This window comes from Anser brachyrhynchus, assembly GCF_964034855.1.
Source record: "Anser brachyrhynchus genome assembly, chromosome: 1".
NCBI lineage: Eukaryota > Metazoa > Chordata > Aves > Anseriformes > Anatidae > Anser > Anser brachyrhynchus.
The window spans coordinates 51,151,168-51,177,758 of NC_137694.1; the positions used below are offsets into that span (position 1 = coordinate 51,151,168).

A 26,591-nucleotide genomic window follows, 5' to 3' on the forward strand; every position below is an offset into this window, starting at 1 on the left:
CCTGCTAAAGTGAACAGCATTTTTGTTTCTCATGGGCAACAGAGTGTAGGACTTCAATGTCTGAAAAAAAAATGATAAAAGATCATCAGATTACAAAATTTGGGTTAAAAAAAAGAAACACAACTATTTACTATACAACATTTTTCCTGGTTTTCGGGAATGTTGGTGTGTAGTATCAGGTACGAAAATAAAGGAAGACAATTCTAAAAATAGTCTAATTAATGTCATATGTGACTGAAATAATGCATTCCAAAAAGTTGTTTTTTGTTTGTTTGTTTGTTTCTTTCTTTCTTTCTTTATTTTGCTGGCATGATTAATAAATGCCTAAAGAACTGAATGTTATATGAATTAGCTGTGTTAACTTTTAATCGAGTTGCTATTTCCCTAGGTTTTTGCAAGGTAAATACATTTAAGGGTGAATATGTGGAAACATAAAGTTGATGAAACAAACATAGGCTTCCAACAGCTATATAACCATTTATATTTATGCTTCAAAAACTATATGAAATAGATACCAGCTTAAACCACAGTGATTTTCAGGAAAATACATTTACAGAATGCTACCTTGGACCCATACCTGGGAGAGTGAGTAGCAAGTCTTCAACAATTTCATATTATTCATATTATTAATACTTTAAAATGGCAAAGGAGATAATATAAATTCTTTAAAATTTGTTTGCAGTGATAATGAAAAAGACTATTTTTCAAAGTTTTTTTTTTTCTTTTTGTCTTAACAAATAGAGACTGGTAATTGGTGACAACATGTTTTTCAGTAATTGAGTAACAGCATAAAGGTTAGAAACTGATAGTTTTACCTTGTTTACTAATAGGTTTACATTATATAACACCTTTTGTCTTACATTGTTAATAGATTTGGAGAAATGAAAACAAGTATAGTAAAAAAAAAAATTACCTCTCTTCTGTGGTGTTCTCTCGACTCTGAGAGTACAGTCAATATTAAAAAAATAAATAAATTACAGGAATAGGTGGACCGTGCTTAACTTAACATGCCTAAAAATGGTGAGAAACTTTAAATACTTCCAGGTATTTGTAAAAGAACCTACTATTGATTTCACAACTACAGTACCTGCAATTAGAAGTTTTGAGATCAGTCTTTTTTTTTTTTTGCCACAGTGAAATGGATCAACACAGTACTATTCTATGCTTTTAGGAATTACAGCTAGTCATGCTGTACTTGACTTGCTAATAACTTTCCTCCTGAAAACAAGTGTCAAGTATTCTGGGACATCAAAAGTCTAAACAGCTTACTCTTTAGCTTTGTATGCTAACAACTTAGTTAACAGAGAGGCAGATTGTTTATAACAATTTCTCTAAGCTATAAAAAATATTTCTTTACTTGATTTCCTCAGTACCATGGGCTGTTAAAAGTATCAAAAGAAACAAGGATTTTCAAAATTAGAAGTGAAAAATATAGTGTTTTACTTATATCCAGAAGCTCAGTGACAATAACATATGCTTCACAAAAGGAGAAATCTGCCCTTTTAATTTACTTTTGCTAACATGAATCTGCCCTTGTGCCTCTCAAATAGAAGCTCTACTCTGAACTAGGGAGAAGATAATGTTAGAATTAGTTCATTGAATATAGCAATCATACAGAGGAATATCTGGGTCTCATTCCTACTGAAATATATATCTATATATATGCAGGCGGGTATTGCAAGACATGTAGTATATAAAAAAAATACTCAGAGGGCTACATCAGTGAGAACTCTGTGTAAAATGGACTTTAGGTGCTTGTTTTAAGCAGTGGGAGAATTCTTACATTCCAATAAATTGTCTTCATACTGAATCTTCAAATGAGTTACAATCAAACTTTATTTATTTATTTATTTATTTTCATTTAATCTAAAAAAGTTCATGTAGATTCGTGTAAGAACCTACCTAGTGTACTGAATTCAAACCTGGGGCTCCCAGCTTAAGGACATGGACCTACCAGAATGAGTCCAGAGGAGGACCACAAGGATAATCAAAGGGCTGGAGCAGCTATCCGATGATGACAGGCGGAGGGATCTGGGGGTTGTTCAGCCTGGAGAAGAGAAGGCTCCAGGGTCTACCTTAGAGAGGCCTCTCAGTACCTAAAGGAGCCTACAGGAAAGCTGACTCTTTGTCAGGGAGTGCGGTGATAGGACAAAAGACAATGGCTTTAAACTAAAAGAGGGAAGATTTAGATTAGATATTAGGAAGAAATTCTTTACTCAGAGGGTGGTGAGGCACTGGCACAGGTTGCTGTCGCGTTAAGGGGTGTAGCTGATTGACTGTTACGGGTCTGGTTGGATTCAGGGTACTGAACTATCACGGTCACAGATTCACCAATAACATGTTAACCGATATGGGTCCAGTAGGATTCAGGGTACTAAAATATCGCGGTCATGGATTCACCAACAACGTAACACACCCTCATTCTAGTCGTGCTCAATGAAGACTATCACGGCTAGGAACAATGCAATTAACTACAATTTATTACAGCAACAGGTACACAGGTTCTTTGGATTGCGGGCAATAATTTACTGTCTGCAAAAGCAAGATAGCATGCATGAAATACCCAGGTGCACAGCTTGGAAATTAACGCATTAAAAGGCACAAAGACTCTATAGAGATTTCTAAGTTTCCACGGAGACACACAGTATAACCAAGTGTTCAAATCTCACCCAAAGGCATTGCAATGGGGGGGCAAGAAGAGAGGCTCAGCCTGTCAGCTGATCCCAGAAGTCAGGAGGTCCTTGTGATTCCCTCATGATGGTATCTCCCCTGACGATGGTATCTTCCCTAACATCCCCTTTCTCTTAAGCCAATTTATATTATTTTCTGTCTTTTAGGTGGAGCTTGAGTGAGTCTAGTCTAGCATATTTTGGTTATGATTGGTGAAAAGTTTTCCTGTCTTCGTTTAAAGATATAGTCTCCGAGAAGTTCAGAGTGCATGCTCAGTGAGGGGCGACCACACCTTGGAGGCAGGTAGTTTTGGGGGTGGAGGTGTGTTTTGGTATTATAATGATATTATAATGAGCAAAAGTTCAATAGAATACAGCATTTTGTCAAAAACATGGCAGGTCATTGGCTCAAGGTAGCAAATGTGCAGCTTATCGGTCTCAGTGTGCACAAGAAAATCGAGTCCCCCTCTTGTCACAGAGCCTAGCTGCAGTGCCTCCACTCCACTCTACGCTCCATACTGTTCCTTAGAGTCAGCACACTGGGTTCCCCCAGTGCGATAGCATCTAAGGTTGGAAGCCTAGGGAACGCTCAGGTGATGCAGCTACGCCCTACTGAAAGCCTCTTCAATGCCGTACATTTTGTTTAAAATGTGAACATTAGTTTAATTTTCCTACTTACCTTAGGCAGTTACTCCACAGTTGCCCAGAGAAGTTGTGGATGCCCCATCCTTGGAAGTGTTCAAGGTCAGGTTTCATGGAGTTTTGAGCAACCTGGTCTCGTGGGGAAGTGTCCCTGTCTTTGACAGGTAGGTTGGAATTAGATGATCTTTAACATCTCTTCCAATCCAAACCATTCTATGATTCTATGATTTGGCCCATCATTTCAAATTTTGAGAATTCATTATATGAGAACCAACTGATGACATCAAACTATACCTTAGTAATACTGTTGTCTACCTTTTTTTCATTGATGATTTCCTTTCCTTTAAGAAAGGGAAAAACTTAAAAATATAATGGTGTCAGAAGGATACCTAAAGTATAGGCAATAACAGCAAAATAATGACCTATATCTTAGTTGCTTAACATAGAGTGATAAATTTTCAAATGATATAGCATTAGGAACAGTGGAAACATCACAGCAGCTGTTTAAGTATCTACTTCTTTGGCTGTTTAAGTGGCCCAGGTGACTTGATGGATTTGTTCTTAGTATTGTTTCCCTCCTCTAATTTTTGTTTGAAAAACATAGAGTCTGTTCCTGAATATAGGAAACAGAATCCAGATTTCTTAATCCTAAAGGACTCCCCTTACTATTAAATTTTAGTATCAGAATCCTATTAACTTTGTGGATTTTGGTTGACAGTGGTGCAGACTGGAGCTGAGTAAGGTTCCCTGTCTGAAGTAACTTGGGTCTTATAAGGCAGCTTTCTGAGAAACAGAGGCCATGGGTCAAGCTATCCCTCTCATGCAAACAGTGGAGTAACACACTATATGGAAATTCTTGTTGCTTAGGTGAGTGCGATGGTTACTTATCCCCCAAAAATCTGTGTCAGAATCTCAATTTACTACAAAGAGGTTATCATATATACATGATAATATATATATGAAAATATATATAAATTTGTCTTAAATATAAATAAGTCTTGAATGAATTCAGGCCTTTGCAACAATCCATCTGTCATTCATGTTAAAGAAAATGTGTAAATGAGTCTGAGCTGAAATATAATCAGAAATAAGAAAAATATACTCTTTCATACATTTCAATAACCCTATTCTTTGCAACTTAGAAACCATCAAAATGTTCTTGTTACCATGGTTTAAATTTTCAGCTATATATTTTTTCTTCAGAAGAGAACACATAAACTTGTTATTGCTGAGCTGTCAGAAGTATATAATTTAATGAGAATAAGAATGAATAGAAGTAGGTGCCTGAGTACTCTGTTTATTTACTCACTTTACTCGTATTTAATTTTCTATTAAAAAAGATATCTACCTTTCTGTAGGAAAAAAAAAAAAGTATAAAAGTATAAACGCTAGATATTAATATTTACCTTAGATATTAAGCTATTATTCTAGTTAAAAATAAAAAATATGACTTAGTTGTCCAAAGCACAGTGCCACCATAACCATTAACTGCAAACCTCATTTCTCTCATGCCCTCCCTCCTCCCTCCAACTTGTTTTTCTAATCAAGGACATGCTTTCTCCCCTGAGGCATGTGGGAGTTTAACATTTACTTGCAGCTCTAACACCAAGCAATTTCTTCCGGGACTGCAATCTGTTAGAGTTCAATTTTCTCAGCCATAGATGAAATGATCAGAATGAATTTGTTCCTTCAGAATGAAACAGAATGAATAAACTAAATGTGATTGAAATGAACTTATGTAGTACTCATTCTTAAACCAGAAGACTTCTTTTGCACATAAACACGCTGTCGTGCAAAAGCAAGCTCTGGAGTTTCACACGGTTGATAATACTGGCACTTTGCTCCTACTGCTTTTTATCTTTTAGATGTGGCTTTTAAAAATATATCTCTTACCTGCAGAGATCCTTAAGAATACAAGTAGGAATACTAGGAAAAAATAATCTTTAATAAATGGCTGAAGTTTGGAACATTTTTGTAAAGTACATCAAAGCATATAACAAGAAATTAACCTATAGCAAAGCAACAAAGACACCTCCCCTACACACACATACACACCATCCCTAGCTCAGGAATATTTATCTATGCATTTCATAGATTCATAGAATCATAGAATGGTTTGGGTTGGAAGGGACCTTAAAGATCATCTAACTCCAAACCCCTGCCATAGGCAGGGATGCCACCCACTAGATCAGGTTGGCCAAGGCCCCATCCAGCCTGGACTCCCCTACCTCCAGGGATGGGGCATCCACCACTTCTCTTGGCAACCTATTATGGTGCCTCACTACCCTTACAGTGAAGAATTTCCTCCTAATGTCTAGTCTAAATCTATCCTTTTTTTAGTTTAAGACCATTGCCCCTTGTCCTATCATTATTTACCTGAGTAAAGAGTCTTTTTCCATCTGTTTTATGAGACCCCTTAAGTACTGAAAGGTCACATTTATCTGAAAACTAACCATACCCTGGAAGCACTTGCATTAGGACTTCTTTTTATTAATGAAAATTTGTAAACCATGCAAGATTCTGATTTTCTTAATAAAATCAATCCAACTTTCCAAGTGGGCTTGGGAATTCAGGCTGTGGTGAATATTTTGATTTTTGATTTAAATTAATTTGATTTATACAAGTGGAACAGTAAGTCTTTACTGGTTGCTCTAAGATGCCTTTAAATAACGAATGTTGCTTATTTCTTAGTATTGATGAATTTGGCAGAGCTGGGTGACAGTGACTAATATTTCAGTGTAACAAGAGGGACATTTGCACCAAAAATAAAATAAAATAAAATAAATGGTTAAGCAAATATTTCTTGTTAAACAATGAATAAATGTTCAAATTCTACTTATTTTTAATGTTCTTTACAGTACTGTGAAACATTTGTGGTAGATGATGAGTTACATGGTCTTCTTCTATCTAAGAGCTGAGGTGAAAAGCATTTATTTCATAGGCTGCATGAAAATCCATATAATATAAAAAGGTAAAAATTATAAATTAGCTACTTTTATTTTTCCATCAAGCTTTATCAAATATCAATTACTTTTAAAGTGGTTGGTGTTGAGGTTGCCTTCTGTAACAGAGCCAAAAAGTAGAGTATCCCTTAACACATGTTAGTTATGCAAGTGTAAATAGTTCTGTCTCTTATGCATGAAAATAGACTGGCTGACCCTTAAAGTGGCTGCAGTAATCAACTGTACTAATGTTTCATAAATTCTTCTCAGCACTCTTACCTTACAACAGTATATAGCTAAGAAACCCAAATGCGTTAATCACAGAATGGTTTAGGTTGTAAAGGACCTCTGGAGGTTATCTGGTCAAGCAGTGGCAGCTAGAACAGGTTTCCCAGGTGGCTTTTGGAGATCTCCAAGAAGGGAAACTCACAATTTCTCTAGGCAACTTGAGTCAGTGTTCTGTCACCTGTACAGTAAAGTGTTTCCTGATGTTTAGATGGATCTTGTATTCCAGTTTGTGCCCATTGACTCTTGGCATTGATCACTGCTGGAAAGAGCATGGTTCCATCTTCTTTACACCTTCCCTTCAGGTGTTTATAGACAATGATAAGATCCCCCCCTTGAACTTCTCCAGGCAGAACAGCTCTCTCAGCCTCTCCTCACAGGAGAGTTACTCCAGTCTCTTGAACATCTTGGTGGCCCTCTGCCGTACTCTTTCCAGTGTATCTATGTCTCTTGTATACTGGGGGACTCAGGACTGTACACCGTATTACAGGTGCAGCCTCACCAGTGCTGAGCAGAGGGAAAGTATTGACCTGCTGGCAATACTTTGCCTAATGCAGTCAAGAATACCATTAGCTTTCTTAGCAGCAAGTGCACATTGCTGACTCATGTTCAACTTGGTGTTCACCAGGACTCCCAGCTCCTTTTCAGAAGAGCTGCACAGTGACCCCAGCATGTACTGGTGCCTGGAGTTGTTTCTCCCCAGGTGCAGGACTCTGAACTTCTCCTTGTTGAATTTCTTGAGATTTTTTTTTTTTTTTTTTTCCAGTCCACCTCTCCTGCCTGTCAAGATCCCTCTGGATGGCTGTGCAGGAGGACTCTGGTGAGTCAGTCACTCACCCTAGTTTTATGTCAACTGTGAATTTACTGAGAGTGCTTTCTAATCCATTGTCCAGATAATTAAGGAAGATGGTAAGCATGACTGGACCCAGTACTGAGTCATGGGACACTCCACTTGTTACTGGCCTCCGACTAGACTTTGCACACCTAAATACGGAAGAAATGTGTGAAAAGTTCCCTCACCTATAACCAAATGGATTCTCTTCTGATTCTTTGAATTGGTGACACTTCAAATTATTCCTTATGGCTGCACAGGATTAGTCTCTCAAACTTCTTAAGAGTCGTTTGATGTCCTTTTAGCATAAAACAAAACAGAATGGTTATATCTATGATAGGTGGAAGTACCACTATATTCTATGATCTTCATGATAAAATTCAGATTTTTGCCCCTGTGACCTACAGTGCTTTTTTTTTTTAATAATTAATATCTTTAAGCACCATGCTGACAGATTTTCTAACTTTAAACTTCTTGATAGATGTACGTTCTTAATAATTACACAGGCTAATAATAAAGTGCAGTGTCTTCAATCAAAAGAAAACAGTTTTTATGTACAGATGAAAACTGAAAATGTCCTTCTCTCCCATCCTATAATTCTAGGAAGTTTAGGCTCATCTTAGTATCTTTCTTTTAGAAAATCATTAACTGAATGTGTGTAGATGGACTGGTCCAATTGCATATGAATAAATTTATTTTCCCCCCCTTGTATGTCATATCTTTTGCTGTGGTTTACATTTTGGTTCAGTGACATGTTCTCTTGTTTCACTTTTGTCCAAACAACTTCTTTAGGCATGACTTGAATAGCCCTTACTGCAAATTTATAGCTTTTCAACAAGTTGCATTTAATAAATATATGCTGCATTCAAAAGCATTTCTTCTATTAGTTTTCTCTTCTGCAAGTGATCTTGATCATTGTGTACGAAACAAACAAGAATGTGTGTTACAGTTATTATAATGTCTTACAGACTGATGGTCTCTCTCACAAAACCAAGCTGAATTTAAATTTACACAGTAAATCTAACACTAAAATAAACCAGTGAAATACTTTATGAGTGCAGAAAAACAACATGAATTTAAAAAGAGAAGAAGAAAGATATTTCTTAAAAAGACAGAACTGTCATTAACTTTTTCTTTTTTCTCTTTAGATTGGAGCAGTGCCAGTGTTAAATATGTGAAAATATTTGCCGCACATAGATCCTATCTTCTAGGCAATGCTAATCTGCCTTCAGGATAATGGACCAGCACTTCTTTGTCTGTTATAAGAGCTAATCTTTGTGTACAGATATTTTGGCTGCTGCGGGTGCTTTTAAATAATACCCAGATTGTGAATTTTCTGGTGTGCAACTTTAGTTTCTTTTTAAGATGCCCGTGTGGACAACACACACCACAGACAGCTCCTCAGCATTCCCTCTTCTTCTCCTTCTTCTCACCTGTTGCTCTTTTAGAAAAACACATCCATAAAATCTGAGGCAAGGAAAGTGAAATTCAGAGGGAAAGGCTAAGTTACGGGACATCCTAGCAGGAGCTGCTGAATGACACGAAGCCTCTTTAAGTTTCCCTTCCTATTGCTTGCACATTTGTGCACGTACTTGAACTGTTGCTAAATGTTAGTTTTTTAAAACATATGACTCAGTATATTAGGCCTTAAAACTTCTAGTTATAGGTACAATATCTATAAATAATGAATAAACCTATAATAGTTTATTTTAAAAATCAAGAAGCCAGTAATTCCTCATATATAAAATGAGACAATTAAATAAATGTAGCATTTCTGAATATTTAGTTATGGGTTAACCCCTGCAGGCAGCCAAGTCCCACAAAGCCTCTGGCTTAGAAATCCCACCTCCCACCTCTCCAACAGGACTGAGAAGAGAATCAAAAGGGCAAAAGGGAGAAGACTCGTGGGTTGAGATGAAAACAGTTTAATCGGTAAGGCAAAAGCTTTGCATGGAAACAGAGCAAAACAAGGAATTCATTCACTTCTTTTCATCAGTAGACATACATTCAGCCACTTTCAGGAAAGACGGGTTCGTCACTCGTAACAGTTACTTGAGAAGATGAAAAGTCCCTGGCTCTGTGCAAGCACTGCTCTGCAACAACTAGAACATTGGTGTGTTATCACCACTATTTTCATCAAAAATCCAAAACAGCAACATACTAACTACTACAAAGAAAATTAACTTTATCCCAGTCAAAACCAGTACATGAATGACTGATGTCATCTAGGATATTTAGAAAGTTGAGGAACATTCACGTGCTCTAAAATATTCAGCTTCTGGGGATTGTCCATGTCTATATTCCAGTACTGTTGAACATCACGTCTGTTAATGGCAATTCAGAATTATCTTTGTTTCCACCTAAGTAGCCTTCTCATGTACTTACTAAATGCCTCTGCAACATGAGTCACAAGCAAAGGAAATAAGAATGTTGACTTTTTTCTTTTTTTTTAATTAAGATTTGATTTCACGAATAAAGATTACAGAACCAGGATGAAAATGTTTAGCATGTCAGAAAGTCAAGAAATATCTGCATAACCAAATATTTCTCTTCTTTATCTTCAAAATAATTTTGCTTTACCATTTGACATCTAAAAATTTTTAATACTAATGTGTCACTTTCCTTTATCTGGTAAGTAGGTCTCAGCTGAAAATAAATATTTTTACCACAAAGAAAACTATGCTGTGGGATATTGCTACTTCTTTCCTTTTCAAACTGGAAAAAGTTATTCACATTTTTTCATTTATAAACATTCTCAAATTAAGATTTGCTCTGATGTTGTGATGATTTGAGGGCTTTATGACTGTGGATTGTTTAAATCTACCAGACGTAACATGGGTATTACATACATATATATATATATAATGAGAAAAAAACAGAAAAAGCTTAATGTGCCTGAATGTATGTACATAGAAAGTTGAAGGTGATTGTTTCATAGTGAATTTGATGAAGAATTTTTCAAAAAAAAAAGGGGGGGGATTAAAAAAAATGATAAAAAAAAGTAAATCATCATATATTCTTCACATTAGCAAACTGAACTGGATTGCAGTCAGGTCAATACTATATCCTGCAATCATATCCCTGAGAGGGAAGAACAGAAGAAGAAAAAGGCAAGAGAATAGTATATATACAGTGCGAGCCACTCTTTATTTATAATGAGCAGAAGCATTTGTGAAGAATCTGAGACATGTACAGTAATGCTAAAAACATTGCAAAATATCATTGTGTCCTTTTCTTAGATACACATTTGTTAAATGCATAGCGTTTCTGTGACAGAGTAGTCACAGTAAAAAATTACATTCTGAAAGAGACAGCTGAATGATATACAGCAATAATAAACATATATTCAAGGATGAACACAAAACCAAAACATAATGTACTGTTAAAATTGTCCACACTATACTTCAGTTGAGAAAAGGATTCTGGGAAAGGTACAGAGATGGAAAGCATCTAGTTGTATTATTAAAGAAGCCAATCACAAATCATACCTGGAAGGGTGCCAAATTGTGATTGTTTATATAATCTTAACTTTGACATTTCCTAAATTTGAATTTAACTTTGTCTTTCAGCATCATTATATGCAACACATTATTAAATGTTCTTAAATTACTATTTTGATTTAATTATATTCTTTATTAGTATATGGTTATTCTCTATATCCACTGCATTCTAACTTGTTTTTATGTTTTTCTGTGACAGTAGAACCCTCATTTCTCTTGTGTAAGCACAGTCAGATCATACTGATAACCTGAAGACCTATCTTAAATCTTTATTTTGTTCATTTTTGTTGTTGTTGTTGTTTTGGCATGGCCTTTTTGCTTTTCTTATTTGCAGATTTATTTGCAACTGAAGCTGTCAGACACTATATCTAATTACGCAGCTTTTTGGGAGAAAAAAAAATCTTCTCTGTTTACTCCCTTGAAAACATTATTTTGTGCGAAAAACATTGAGGGATTCTAATCTATCAAATAGCCTGGTGGATGTAATTTAGTTCTGTAAACACGATATCTTGATTATATATTCTTTCACTGAATAGGATTTTTATTCAATATTTTCCTTATTTTGGTATACAATTACCAACTCTTCTTGTCCCAGAAAAGAAGAGAGAGACTGATCATTCTTGTGTTTTTATAAACATACTTTAAAAAGGTTTTGTTTTACCTTCATTGAAGAATAAATATAAGCTTCAAAATTTTGAAATTTCTCAGGAAAGTGAATCGTTGTCTTCAATAACCCCCTGATCAAAGCCTTTTTTTTTTTTTTATTCAGTATACAGAAACCAATATGAATAAGAGCAATGTCAGAAAAGAAATATCAGAAAAGAAATAGGCAATAGGAACAGTGAAAAACTCAGACTACTGTGTTAAATAAAACAGCCTTAGGGTGTTGAAATAAATCTAATAACACACACAAGTACTATTTTGGTACTCATTCCAATTATTAAATAATTTATTTCTTGAAAAGTTTGTGTGGTTTGACTGACTAGTAAAGAAATAGAGAACTTTTTTTTTCCTTTTTTTTTTTTTTTTTACCAAAAGTAATCCATTAAAAATTGTTACTATGTACATAAAGACCCTTTCTAGTTTGATACACTGTTTATTGTTAAATGGTAATATCATTTTAATTCCTGACTTGTGGAACAGAACATAAGGCTTTATGTTTTAAATATTTAAAGGAATCGAAAAGTGCTTAATATATTGCATATTTTTCTCTTTCCACGTGGAAGAAAAAAGTAAGACTAACAACAACTTATGAGTTTTAAATTTTAAAGTTTTTGGATCAACTGAAGATCTCTAAAGGTTTTTTATATTACTTCACTAGATGTTCTACTTTTATTCCTAGAAGCATGAATGAATCATGGATGCCTATGTGTTTAATTTTCAGATATATGTATAGACCATCTGTTCCACTTTTCACAGTGACCTAACATCCTGACTGTTATAACATTTCAGTAGATATCGACACAAATTTCAAGAGTAAAAAAAGAAGAGATTAACATATAACTGAACTCTTAGCATGATGCAATGAACCAAGACAACCAGAAATACTAAGAGAATGAATTCTTAATTGCATATGCATAAATACCAATTTATTAGCTATATTATTATATTACTATATTACATATTACTATATATGTTATTTCTATAAGTAATTATAAGTTATTGCTGATAGTTTGTGATATGGAATTTAAACCTGGTTGGTATTCCTAAAACTTGCTGGAAAATTTGCACAGCTTATATTAGCAATATCCTCATCTAAACAAGTAAGATTGGTCTGATTAAGAAAGAATGAACAATGAAAGATGCTCAGAACAACAATGTATGTAAATGAGTTTATCATGGAATTCTGAATGTATCCTTGGTTGAACAAGAGCTTATCTGGTTTTGATAAATGTAAAGGTGAAGTGTGAGCATGCAACAGTCTACATAAAGAAGATGACCTACAAGAGGAAGGTTATAAATCAGGTAATTTGTTTTCCTGTTTTCTTTGTGTGAAAGGTGTTATCAAGGTTTTGGCTGTGACGAGGTTTACTTGTGACAATTTTTTTTTTTTTTTTGTCTTCCCTCCTCAAAAAAGAATAAATTGCATTTTTGAAGATGACTAGAGATGGGAATTGAAGCTGATGGCTGGTCAGTAAAAAGAGAAAGTAACTAGTCAAGAGTAAGTATATTGTAGAGCAGAAGTTTCCTATACACTTATAAGTGAACTTATAGGAGTTCACTTATTTGTAAATAAGTTGAAGAAGAAAAGAAAGGGACAAAGACCAGAGTTCTCTGGATTATTTCTAGAATTCTGAAGATAAGGATGGAAAGTAAAGAGAAAGAGTGGATGGGAAAAGGTTAATAAGGAGATGGAAAAGTGACTAAGTCAAAGAAAGACTGTTCTAAGAAGAGTACAGTCAACAGTATAGTAACTGCAGACTCTTCAAGAAGCATGAGTTATTTTAATGGGAAGGTGTCTAAATAATGATATGCTTACAAATACACAAGTATTTTATGAATAGATCTTTATTGCCTATAAATGTTAGCAAAATTAAACTTCTCAGATAATTGAAAAACTTTCATTTACCTGGGTATGGCTTAAATATGTTCCGCCCTTTATTCATATAACAACGCAAGCATTTGTTGAAACAAGTTGGTCTCTTCTTTTCAGCATCCTTTATCAGAAGAGTGAGCTGTCAAGCTAATGAGCAATATATTCCAGTGGTTTACATCATATCATGCATGTTTTTGGTATATTTGTTTTAAGCAAGGCTTTCACTCAGAGGGTGGTGAGGCACTGGAACAGGTTGCCCAGAGAGGTTTTGGATATGATTCTATGATTTTCTCACTCTTCTGTTATAACTTTTGGTCTCTAATCTGTTATGTTGGTGATATTTTGTTCCCCTGGCTTCTGTCATTTCTCAGTCAGCCATCACTCTGTGTACAAATTATATTTTTCTTATGGATGCAAAATGAAACTCCGTTGTTGCACATTTATATAGATTATAGAGATTTTCTTAAGAATCATTGAATTCCTCAGAAAATTTGATCCAGATTTTTAAATTTATTTACTTATAGTGAAGCAAATTAACCTTTATGAAGCTAAAGCATCATAATTATCATGTTAACTGAATTGACATTTCTTAATATCACTCTGTACTACTTAAATTCACAAATAAAATAAAAATATTCATTTTTTAAAGTTCTCTAAGCAACAAATATACAGTTCTCAAAGCCAACCTTGCTTTATAAACTTTCAGTCTTATTCTTCACCTTAGAAACAAAGAAGAAAAGTGGGTGAAGAATGAATAACTTCTGGGAAGTATCTTGGTGTGTCATGAATTTATTTTTAACTTGCATCTTGTAACTTTTATTTCTGTTATGAAAAAACAGAATATAAACAGTGTAGTTTAGAATTACTGTCAAGCATTTAACTAATCAACAAATACACTTAGAAATGCTCAGCTGCCAAGCCATAGAAGTGGCAAGACAGAACTGATTAATATCAGATGCACAAATTTAGGACTTAAACTGAAAACAAATATATAAATATATAATATTCAGACAATATTTCCTTGTCAAAATCTCAGTCTTACTGATAACTGCAGAGAGCACTGGAAATTTGAGCAATGCAATGATATCTATGATTTTGGGAAAAAGCAAAAAAAAATCTTCTAATCTTAAGATTCTAAGGACATTTTCTACCTTTTTGGCTCCACCATGTAAATTGGCAGATGGAAAGTAACCATATGTAGAGTAGTCAAATTGTCTGTGAGATGGGTCTGTCCTCCTTCAGGGCATTCTCATAGCCAGGGTGGTGGGGAGTGCTTGGATCAGTGGAGACACTAGTTTATTCACTTCTGAGTGCCTTAGCTGTAACTCTGTTATCAAACGTGGAGGGAAAGACAACATAATTGTGTTTTACCCGTTCTGAGTCAGGCATATTTAAGATTTGCAACAGTAAATGGGCATTTCTGGGTGTACAGATCAATAACAGTTAAGTTTCTCCCAACCAGCTGTTGGCAAATGGCTCCAATTTCTAATGCAGTTCACTAGCATTTTCACATGATGAAGTAAAGCTACAAGAGCTACACAAGAGCTTTCTTCTTTCTTTGAATTTGCAAAAACCTAAGCACTTATTGCAGTAATGGTTTTACTGCCAGAAATCACTATATTATATTGTACCTTTTAGGTTAAAATACCAGGCGCCTTATTTAACCAGATGCTGCCCACAGTAACAAATGAACACAATAAATGGAAATGCTTGATTTTTATATCTTGGAAGTCTTTTGAATAGTCTGAATTATTTTGCCTAGGAAAAGAAAAGTAGTCTTTATGAACAAAAGAGTCAGTCTGCAGAATTTATATATTTATATATTTTTTTCTATTACTGATAAATCTTTTAAATAATATTAGTTTCATCTCTAGCTTTTGAAGAGAGTGGTACATTACTTTCAAATTTCTAATGGGATGAAATAATTAAAATATTTGTTGTTTCTGTCTAATACTGTTCAACAAAAACTAAGTGAGAAAGTATAAAAGCTGTATCTAATTAGTATAAATGCCTTATATTCATTGACTGTTCTTTTAATAAAATAAGTGTTCTGGACATTGGTTATAGATTTTCTTTAAGTGGCAAAAAATGAAAAGAATATAACTCTTCCCTAGCAAAGTGCTTATTCATAAGCTTAAATTAAATGTGACTTGCTTAATTAAATCCAATGACAAATCACTACTAATCCACTTCTGGTATTAACATCACTTGCTTTTCTTAATTTGCAAATATAATTTTGTTGTCATCTACTCTAAAGAAACAGAGGTAGTAATTAATGATACAACATTCCTGTCCTTTTTCATGAGGTAGAACATATCTGATCACCCAGGTAGGGATATTGGACAAATGCAGCAATGCTTTGTGAAGCTGATTCTTTTTTTTTTTTTTTTTTTTTTTTTTATTCCATGTATTCCTTATACTGACAAGTATATTCAGTGGAAAAGATAAACAAGAGTATGTGTTTTTGTAGCAGACCAAGAGTCAAGATGCAAAATACCCTGAAATTTTATTCATTAAGTCTTGATGTGAATTGCTTGAAATTTTCAGCTGCTTAGCCAGGTAATGATATTTTGGATACTTTATATTACTTTTTAATTATATGTAAACATATCTGTAATGTAAAATAAAATATTTGGTGATCAAAACAGCCTTTAAAAGTCACTCATTTAGAATCTCTGAAAAAAACATTTTTATATTATACATATACACGTGTGTGTGTATATATGTATATGTGTATATATATATATATATATTCCACATTCATTCTAAAATTTTACCTTCTGGTCTTCATACAAACTAGACACAGATGCAGTCTGGAGAATGTTTCAGTTTTGTAGTCTATAGAATGCTACCTTATGGGAAGGTGATCTGAATAATGTCTAACAGTTTCAGTAAAAATAATTATGGAATTATTTTAATTTAGAATTTAGATACTACCAGAGTAAATCTATAATCAGTAATCAGCTTTCTGTACTTTGAGAAAGTCTCTGCAGTCACCCTCTTCTATGGCTGTCCAGACAAGCATTCTGGAAATGCATTCTTGTAGTCTCTCTCCATACGGAATTGAGGGTGGCCATTCAATCTTTATTAATTAATTAGGGTTACCTACTAAAAAACAGCAATTTTAGTGTCATTCAAATTTAGAATTTGACAAGTCTCCAAGAGTAGACACAACAGCTGGCTGCTTCTTCAGAACACCTACTGATCAATTTAATTAATTAATTAATTCATTTATTTATTAAAAGTTCTGTGGAATAGTTTAATCTTCAGTTGTTTTTTCTTGTTTCCCTCTGAAGCAGTCACTATTAGAAGATATGATGTGTACTTTGCCTGTAGTTCAAAATTTTTAAACTGTTTGGCCAGGGTCATAGGTATTTGACTATATTAACAGCATTTCATATGAACAAAGCATTTCATCTGCCAACATGAGATTCACAACCACACTTTCATCCAATGCTTGTTTTGAAAACTTTTCTTGCTGTATTCTGTGTTTTTCAGCTCAATATAAAGGAAAAGGTTAGCAGAGGACATTAAAATGTAACTTTCAAATAGATTTGCAGTCTGGCAAAAAATGTGAGTGTTCCTTAAAAAAGATAAGAAAAGAAAGAAAGAAACAAAAAACTCTCTAATATAAATAGTGCAGAGACTTTTTTTTTTTCCAAATCTTCATAGATAGAAATTAAAAAATGCTTTTAATTATACATTATACACTAGAAATGTGTGAAGGTTTCATTTGTAATCATTTTAGTAATGAGCATATGCTTGAAAATAAATTAGGTGAATGCCTAAAGCTAATTTTGAAACTGATGTTTTAAACAGTTGCCTTGTGGTTAGAATGATAATTAATAAAAATGACAGGTATAACTATATTTTTATATTAATGCTAATAATTATTAGATTATTATGTCTACTTTTGAGTGGGAGAAGGCTGTCTTTATACCGAGGGAAAATACAGTATTTCTAACAACAAAGGAGAGCAAACGTCTGATCTTAATTTTACACTTGGTCCATAATTAAACAGCAGCTCTCTGAATATTGTTACATGTTGTGCTTTGATGTAATTTCAAATGTTCCTGATATATATTATGACTTGCATTAAGATTCCTTAGTATCCAGTTCCTAATAATCGGCCAATATAGTTTATATTAATTAAAAGGTATTTTTATTTCATTTTCAGGAAACATATGAGAAATGAGTGAGGAATATTACCAAGAGAGACAGTAAAATAGTTTATGTTTGAGTTTTAAAACTACTAATCCACAAAGAATATGAATGCAATTTTTATGTATTTATTTTGCTCTGAAAAACAAACAAACAAACAACAAAAAAAAGACAGTTTTTGAGACATTATTTTTCTTTTCCTTATTCCCAGACAGACTTAACTTGAACTGAAAAGTTATTGATTTAATGAAGAGGAGGGAAAAAAGGAATATTTGAAAACTGCACCAGCAGGCTTTTAATTTAGTGATATGGTTCATACCACATGTAAATTTGAATTATATTAAATTTAAACCTTTAGTAGTATTGTACTTTTTTTTTCTTTTTTTCTTCACTGAAAACAGCTACAGACTTTTTTTTATTATTATTTTTACTTTTGTGAATAACTGGCTGGTATTATAACTGTCCTTACTGTAAACAAATACATATATTATTTAAGTAAATCCTAATAGAGTATGCTTAGAATGAAACCTACTGTATGTACCCTCAACATGGATTTGGTTACATTTATTTTACGTCACATTAAGGAAGTTTCAGTTTTCATATATTGGAAAGTTTGCCGACCTCTACCCCCAGAACAAATATCTACATTCTCTAATCCATTCTCATAAAAGACATATAGGGTCAAATAATGAGGAAGTGCCTAAGGATTATGTTAAAAATAGGCTGTTGTGGAAAATTGGTATGGATGCTGCATTTGTCGGAGTTGTATTAATGTATTTTACTTCTCTTTTGTTGTTGTTGTTGTTGTTGTTTCTTTTTTAATTCTGGGTGTCTTCATAGAGTCAGAAAGGTTCTTGTTGTTCATGTAATCTGATCTCCTTTCAAAGGAGATCATTCCCAATTGTTACTTCGTATTTAATACAGCTTTTGAACTGGAGTCTTTCTTACGAAATCTTGATTTTAAAATTGTCAGTCATGGAAAATTTAGCTCAACCTCATGTAATGGTTCTAATGAATTATTGCCTTCTGTGGTTTAAAAAACAAACAAACAAAAAAAAAGGTAAAAAAAGGATCCACATATTCTAGTTACAGTATACTTAGTTTTACTTTATATGCCAGACTAGGGAGCTCTTATTGGGAAATTTCTATTCCCTAAAGAGATATTCAATGATTTTGCATACAATAACTCCTTGTTGAATGGAGTAGACTGAAATCCTTGAGATCCTTGAAACAGGAATTGAATAGGAAACATAATATATAAACAAAATATGTATTCAGCTTTCAATGTTTCTTACTAATGTTCTTGAATACTCCTTAATATTTGGCAGAAGGGATATTTTTGTTTGTTTTATTTATTTGTTTACGCATGTGCTGCTGGAGAAGAAAACTAACTTCATTAATTCAAGATTCCAATCTGAAACATATAATATTTAATGTGTATAATATATGTAAAACATACATAATTTATTAATATATAATTCTTTTCCTTTAATTATTGGAATTGCTTTTTTTTTTAATGTGGGGATTTTTGCTAAAATATTTGTGTGTGCATGTATGAACTTAAACTATATATATATATGTATATTTGAATAGTTTATAAGAAATTAGGTGATAGGTTTATTAGGTCTGTGAAACTAGCCCCTTAAAGTAGTATTTATTGTGTCTCAAGAACAATATGTTCTTGATTATTCTTTACGTTGTGGGTTAGCAAATAAATCTATGATTCTCTTCATATACATACTTAGTTTTTCTTTAGAACTTTCTGAGGTGTTTTAGTGCTGGGTGGTATCTTCCCCTCACATTTGTCACTTACCCTGAATTCTTCCATGACATTTCATGTTTTGCAAAAAGTATTGTACAAAAGAACTTAAAGTATGCAAATACCTGTTCTCTGTTGTGCTTTGGTAGTCCGTAGCTCACAGTTCACCAAAACAACAACAAATAAATAAATTATTTTATTTTTGGGTTGTTGGATTTTTTTTCCCCTCTCTAAGGAAAATAAACTATATTCTTTGAGCTGTAACCTGTATTCAATATACAAGAAAGTGCTTAAGTATATAAAAAAATCATTCAGCCATAATTAGTGGCTTCTCACAAGCATCACAAGCACATATCCTTTGTGGGGAGTGGTAAAAGCCCAAGGACAAAATAGAAACACGTTCTACTTAGAATGACATCAGGAGGTCTAGTAATTCGGTAAGCGATACTAGAATTTTATAAGTCAGATAACACAGCTACTTGCCTCATTTTATTAAAAATCCACCCCAAAAATGTGGTGTGGGTTAGTTAACCCAATTCTCAAATGAGTACACATGGAAAGTAGTACCCATTTTTATGTCTCTCTCCAGCTATGCCAGGCTGTTTTTTTGTTTGTTTGTTTGATTTTTTTTGTTTTTTCTCCCTCCCCTGCATAAATGGGTTGCACATGAAGAATAATAAACAGGTTTCCTTCTGAGGGGAACAAAATTAAAAATGCCAAGCAAAAAAAGAACTGTCTGACAATTAGAGCCTCTAAATGAAGCCTTTACCATCAGTAGGAACACCATACAGGAACACTAAATGACTAGATAGTACCACTCTTTTCCAGTAAATCTCTTCTTTTCCCCTTCTCTGCCTCTCTATAAGCACCGATTCTTTGCCTGATTGGATGTTAGCCACCTCAGCAGCTGTCTATCCTTGTTGATGGACGAACACATCCACTGTAAGCTGAAATGAAAGTCAGATGTCTCTTCTAAGAAGATCAATTTGCTTCAGGGTTAAGACTATGAAAAACAGAATGCCAAGTTCACCATCTTCTAGTCAATATGTTTAGAAATACAATAGATATCTAGTCTGACAGGCAGAGGACTGAGGAAAACAAAAGATTTGCTTTGCAGAGAGGAAGTGTTCTCTCTCAACATAGTTAAACCATATCCAGCCTTACCCATTATTTAAGCATTTTGTATCGTGATAGCTTATTCTAAACTCAGAGGTTTAGAAGAAAACTTTCAGATAAGGATGTGTTTTGTGAAAGGAATGTAATTGCTACTGGTTCTGTAAAAATCAAAACTTAATTATATGTTAAGGTTACTCTTTTTTTTTTTTTCCCTATGTCATAAACTTTATTCGAACAATAATAAAGTAAGCTTTATATGATTCAGCTTCAGAAATTTCTGACAGATCTAAACCACTTGTGATTTTTTTTTTCATGACTTTTTTAATACAAGTAAAACTTTATAAAGGCAAGTTAATGTTTCATTGTTTCTCTTTATTAAAAAATCAGGTTTTAAAAAATACACATAGATCTGGAAGTGTAATGTCTTGTTTAATATTGGTTACCTTTCTAAACTGTATATTATCTGTCAATTTAATATTTAGCATTAAAGTATTTAAGAGAGTTCTTTGCCTAAAATGTAACTCTTTTGTCACTTCTCACTCAGCATGTTCTCTGACATTGAGATTTAGTTTCTGGTCCCTGTAAGACTGAAGAATATGTTAAACTGAATTAGTGATCTGCTGGAAAATGTGCCTAATCTACTTTTAGAAAATCATCAGAAACTGATTCAGTTGATAATATTGTATAAGGATTGAACTTAAAAACACCTAAATGACCTTCTTGTAAGCCTCTTAGCAATACACTAGCAATCCACATGAAGCAATTTTGAGACTTTCCTTGTACATATTAGAAGCTCATAGCAGTTTTAAATCAGTCTTTCTACTCCAAGTATCATTAAAGTCTGAAGGTTTTGCTGGCATTTGAACTTTTCTGGGAATTAAATCTTACAGGGATTTGGCTTGAGCTAAAAGGAATATCTCAGAGCAGTGTCTGGTATTATTAACAATTCATTCTCTCACAAGGTTATCAGCCACTAAATAGCAGGACCATAATTCCATTAAATCATCAATTTGTACATGGCTAGTTCTGCATTATCTGTTAGTTTTGAGTTTTGCCTTAGTGGTACTTGTAGAATTGTTTGTTGCAAAGCTGACAAAAGATTGTTAACGTGAAAAATCACTTGAAATGATATTAAAGTTGATTCACAAAAGTTCTGCAAATGTACTATTTCAGTTCCAATCACAGAATGCGTAGGGTTGAAAGGGACTTCTGTAGGTCATTAGGTCAAATCAATATAGCCCTCTTGCTATGGAAATGCATACTGCATGGGATTACAAAAAAGTCAGTTACTGTCTATTATTTTCTAAAAAAAAAGTGTAGATATTTGGTATTTCTTATTACATTAGTGCTTGGACTTGGGAATTTCTTGCCCTTGTCATTGCTGAGAAGGTATGTTAAAAATCTGTTTTTCAAAGTCTTAATACACATCTATGTAGAGAATTTTAAAATGCTGAAAAATGGGAGAATATTCTGAAGTTTAAAGCTCAAAAGCACAGTTTAATTAAAATTGTGTTCTCAGTTAGACTTCTTCTCAAGAAGATGGGCAAATTTTGTGGCACTGACTTCAAAATATTTTTGTTTTTTAATGTATTTTAACTGTGTTTTTTTTTTTTTTTTTTTTTTTTTAATGACTGGAAGATCTGTCTCTATATTTCCTGTTGATTTTGTGAACAAGCTCATGGTTTGATTTTTGTAAGTTGTTTAGTACTTCTACCACCATTAAAAGCAAAGAGAAGTATTCAATTTCTTACACAAGCTTTTGAATACTGTGGAAGAGAGGTCAAGCAAAAAATAATAATAATAAAAAAAATTAAAAAAAAGAGGAAAAAAGACTGCTCTTTGTTATAGTTATTTTCTTCAATGGTGATTCAAAGTGACACATTGGCCATTTGAAAACAGGTATGATTTCAGTATTCTTCAAGTTTCACAATCTATGCCCAGTAAAAGTTTACAGAGAGTACAGGAAAGGAAACCAATGGATTTCCTGTAACCTCTCCATTAAACACTCCTTGATATGGGTGTTTTATGCTCTCTACATTACAAATTAGTTTAGAAGATATGATAAAGGTACTTATGATAAATTGAGTTTGTTTTTTTTTGTTTGTTTGTTAGTTTGTTTTCCTCTGCTTCTCTGGAGATAACCCAGCTTGCTTCCCTCAAATATGTCATTATCATAGTTGCAGTCAATCACTGAATTCAGTGGTGTTCAAGTATCTGTTAATCTAAGTGGTGACTAACAACAGTGCTCAAATCACTCAGAAACACTTCTACAATGCAGATACTGCATCATATATCTTTTTTGTTTGTTTGTTTGTTTTTTCACCATAGATCTTAGAGAGAGAGAAAGCAGATGTTCAAAATCATCTTCCCAGGGACAGAAGCGTCCTAGACCATTCTAGACCATTCTTGTACCTGCAGACTGCAGTTTCAGTAACTTCACACATGGAGAACAATAAGAAAGAGATTTAAGACAGGTTAAGAAGACTCAGACTAGGTTTAAAACATTTCTGAAATAAGGTTGGTCTTTATTCTAAGGGAATAAGAGATACAAATTTGTCATACAACTCTTGGCTGCACTTAATGTTCTGGTGAGTCCTCCTTTTTCTAACTACTTAGTCTGGGTTCAAGTCTTTGAGATAACTGATAGATCCTCCTAGTTGCTCAAGCCATTCAGTCTACAGAGCGGACTGCAAAAACAAGGTAGGAAAGTGCCCTTAAAACACAATGACCTTCTCAGGACTCACAAGCTGATTTATTTATTCCTCTTTCCCTTTTCCTATAATTCCAGCAGTAACCTAAACCAGGTCTTCACCTTACCTGCTCCCTGATGACAGGTCATTGCTATACGTGAAATTGAGTGTAGTCATCAGTACTCAGCAAGTTGTCCTCTTCAACCTCTTCTCCAAACAGTTCACCAGGGAGAAGATCTGCAGAATAGTGAGCTGAATCCGTACACCATTCCTATATTGTTGCAATCTGCAGCTTTGGATTTCTAACCTCTTGCAAAGGGGATAAAAATGGACAAAAGGTCATCATGTTTTGAAACATTTTAACATAGCCATTTCTCTCTGTCAGATGCATCTGATGGAGTAGCTCAGCCCTTGTCTGTTATTAAATACCTTCCACATCTGGGAACATGAAAAAGTACTTACTCCAAAGGAGTTGCAGAGCCTTTTATTTTTATTTTATTTTTATTTTTATTTTTGTTTGTTTGGAAGAAGTTGCATATAGGTAACAATAATTTGGTGAAAACAAGTCTTATGGTTGTTTTGCCACCTTTTTGAACAAAATTCTGTTTCTACTTTCTCTGTTTATATGTGTATTCTTATGTGTATATATTTTAAAATTGTATATAATTACACTTAGGTTAAACCTTTAATTACTTTTACTTTTATCACTTTAAAAATAATAATAATTTAAAAAACTATGCATATTAATATGACCTTGATGAAAAGGTCATAAAAGAGTTATTTCCAGCAACATGAAAATATGAATAATGCAATCTGTCTGTGTCTTGATTTTTCAAAGCCTACTAAAAATTTAAGGTGATCTGTGAGGATTTCAGAGGCTGAAAGTCACTCTTATTTAGTATATGTACTTACACTTCTAAAACAGGAAGGCTTGTGATATTATTCAGAACATGAAATTCAGAGTTCTTCCAAATACTTTCATTACTTGTTTTGATTTCTGATAAATAGAAATTTCTGCCTGTCATGTAATTTAAGGCATAAAAAAATAAGTAGATAAAATTTTCATGTGATAATAATTTAATTAGCTTTGAGATAATTATCACACCTTACTTAGGAGTCAAGATGCAAACCCTGTGTCCTTTAGCAACCTTATATCCTTACTGATGGTTAACTTCTTTACCATCCTCAGAAATGCCACTAAACCTACTTCTGCTCAGGCATCACTGTTTTTGTGATGTCCCTCTTTCTCTAATTTCATGTCTCACAGCCTGTCTAATGTCTACTGAATGGCATGGATTTTTAGGCTTTCTTCCTTCTTAGTTACTGTTTTGCTAAATAGTTTGTGATCTGTAATTGAGATTTACAAAAAAACCATTTAAGTTTTGTTTGTTTGTTTGATTACAATATAGATTTCTAGGATGATGGAAAATTTTCGGCATGCTATTTCAGGGATCTATTTTCATTATATGCTAATGTTTATGCATAAAGCATCCTGTTTACTTGTTGGATGACAAGCAGCATGTCAGGTATGCATGACTAACTTTCTTCTAAGGATATTTAAAATTCCTCATATGAAGATCCTTACACGAAAAGATCTCTTCAAGTAACTCAATGAAGGGAAAAAAACAACACACTCTATATTTATATTTTTAGAGGCCTAAGTATTACTTTACTGACATTTTTTTTTTTTCATTGCTTAACAACTGCTAGTTGAAGCTAAACTCTTAAATCAGGGAAGATTTTTTTTCCTGCCCTTTAAGGAGCTAAGTTTTTCTCATATACTAATGACTATAATAAAACTTAATAAGTGAATTAAACTTAATAAGACTTAGATACTGAGACAGAAAATAAATAAATAAATAAAAAGTTAGACATGGGAGACATAATGAAGCAGAGATTAAGAAACTTTTCTGAGCCAAGCTGTTTCCCAAGACTTCATAATTAATCAAATTAGTTTGGTGTAAAATGTGTTGTACTGGTCCAGGACCTGAATGTCAGCTATTCTAACTTTCATCCAATTGTTGCAGACATTTCTCTGAAGTTTTGAAGACTTGATAGGAGTCTGTGGTGTTCCCTGTTCTGTGCTGTGCTTTGTTAGATATATCATGATGAAACAGCTATAATGCCATGAATAACTGCAGAAGTTTATTAAAAATGCTCAGCATGGAGTCTTAAATTGCTTTCTACAGGCCTACAAAGCTCAGTTCCTCAGCGACTGGAGGGTGTAAAGAATACATGACTTGGCAGACTAAAACAATACTATTTGTGAGATATTTGGTTCATACTCTCCTGCTTGAACCTTCCAGTCTTCTAGATCCCAGTCTTTAGGGTTTGGTGCCAGAATAACTTGGTAACATCCACATTGCTAAAGATGCTCCATGTTTTTGCTGAAGCCAATTACATAATGATGTTTTGTGATATCACCAACACATTAAGAAGATTGTAATAAAGTATATTAACAAAGTATATAATTACCTTAGGATCATGTATTTTCACAAAAATATGTATGTTTTACTGTAAAGTAGTAAAGTAGTACATTTTTAAAGAAAAAAATTATTAATAAAGATTATGTGAATATAGGGCTAAAACACCATCAATTAACTCACTTAAATTTAGCTGAGTTTCAACTAAAAGACAAACAAAATGTGTTCTTACATAGGCAGAGGATGACTGTTGCACAGAGTTTTTTCTGTCTGGGCATATTCATTTATTTATGTCACACACACAGGAATCAAAGTGAAAATCTGAAATTCACAGATAGGAGACTGTCTACCCAATTCATAAATTCTTAACTTTGTCTTTGTTATGTTCTTAATGCATATGAAGTGTAACACTTACTTTTAACGTTTATCGTGTCAAATGAAAAAATCTAGAGATAGGAAACTCATACTGCATTACCAGTCTGCAGGAACGCCTTTCTTTAGCAATTGCTGGTTGAGGATGGGATTTTGCTTTTATTTTTATGTTTGTATTTCAGTGAAGAAGTGTATTGTAAATACTCTTTTGAACTCTAAGCTCAGAAATGGGCTGTCTCCTTTACAGTGTTTCTCTTTTTTAATACTTTAACTTCTTTGTGGAGTTTGATACTTTTTCTTGCAGCACCTTATGTGGTTTCTTAGACCAATCTTATATGACATTTCACCCTTCGTAATATAAATGATCTAATAGCTAAAATTACCTCCCCCGAAAACCGTATCCAATAAATATAGTTAATTTGGAATAGAATTATACCATTAAAATTGTGTTACTTATCTCCTCTGTCCTTAGACAGATTTTTCAAGTTAATGGTTTATTGATTTTCCTGTGACTTTCCCTTCCCTTCCCTTCCCTTCCCTTCCCTTCCCTTCCCTTCCCTTCCCTTCCCTTCCCTTCCCTTCCCTTCCCTTCCCTTCCCTTCCCTTCCCTTCCCTTCCCTTCCCTTCCCTTCCCTTCCCTTCCCTTCCCTTCCCTTCCCTTCCC

General features: G+C 33.6%; 2 protein-coding genes across 10 annotated transcripts in view; both read left to right on the top strand.

Annotated features, from left to right (window-relative positions):
* The window catches only part of LOC308193528 (uncharacterized protein), a 351,138-nt gene that overhangs the window by 278,961 nt on the left and 45,586 nt on the right, over nt 1–26,591 (top strand). The gene's annotated exons all lie outside the window — the stretch shown is intronic.
* The window catches only part of MGAT4C (MGAT4 family member C), a 412,384-nt gene that overhangs the window by 51,469 nt on the left and 334,324 nt on the right, over nt 1–26,591 (top strand). Inside the window, exon 2 of one of the 9 annotated variants that reach the window (XM_080588176.1) lies at nt 7,305–7,358. The exons of the other annotated variants lie outside the window; for them this stretch is intronic. The gene's annotated coding sequence lies outside the window, so the exon portion shown is untranslated. The remainder of the gene's footprint in view (nt 1–7,304; nt 7,359–26,591) is intronic. 9 annotated transcript variants of the gene reach the window in all.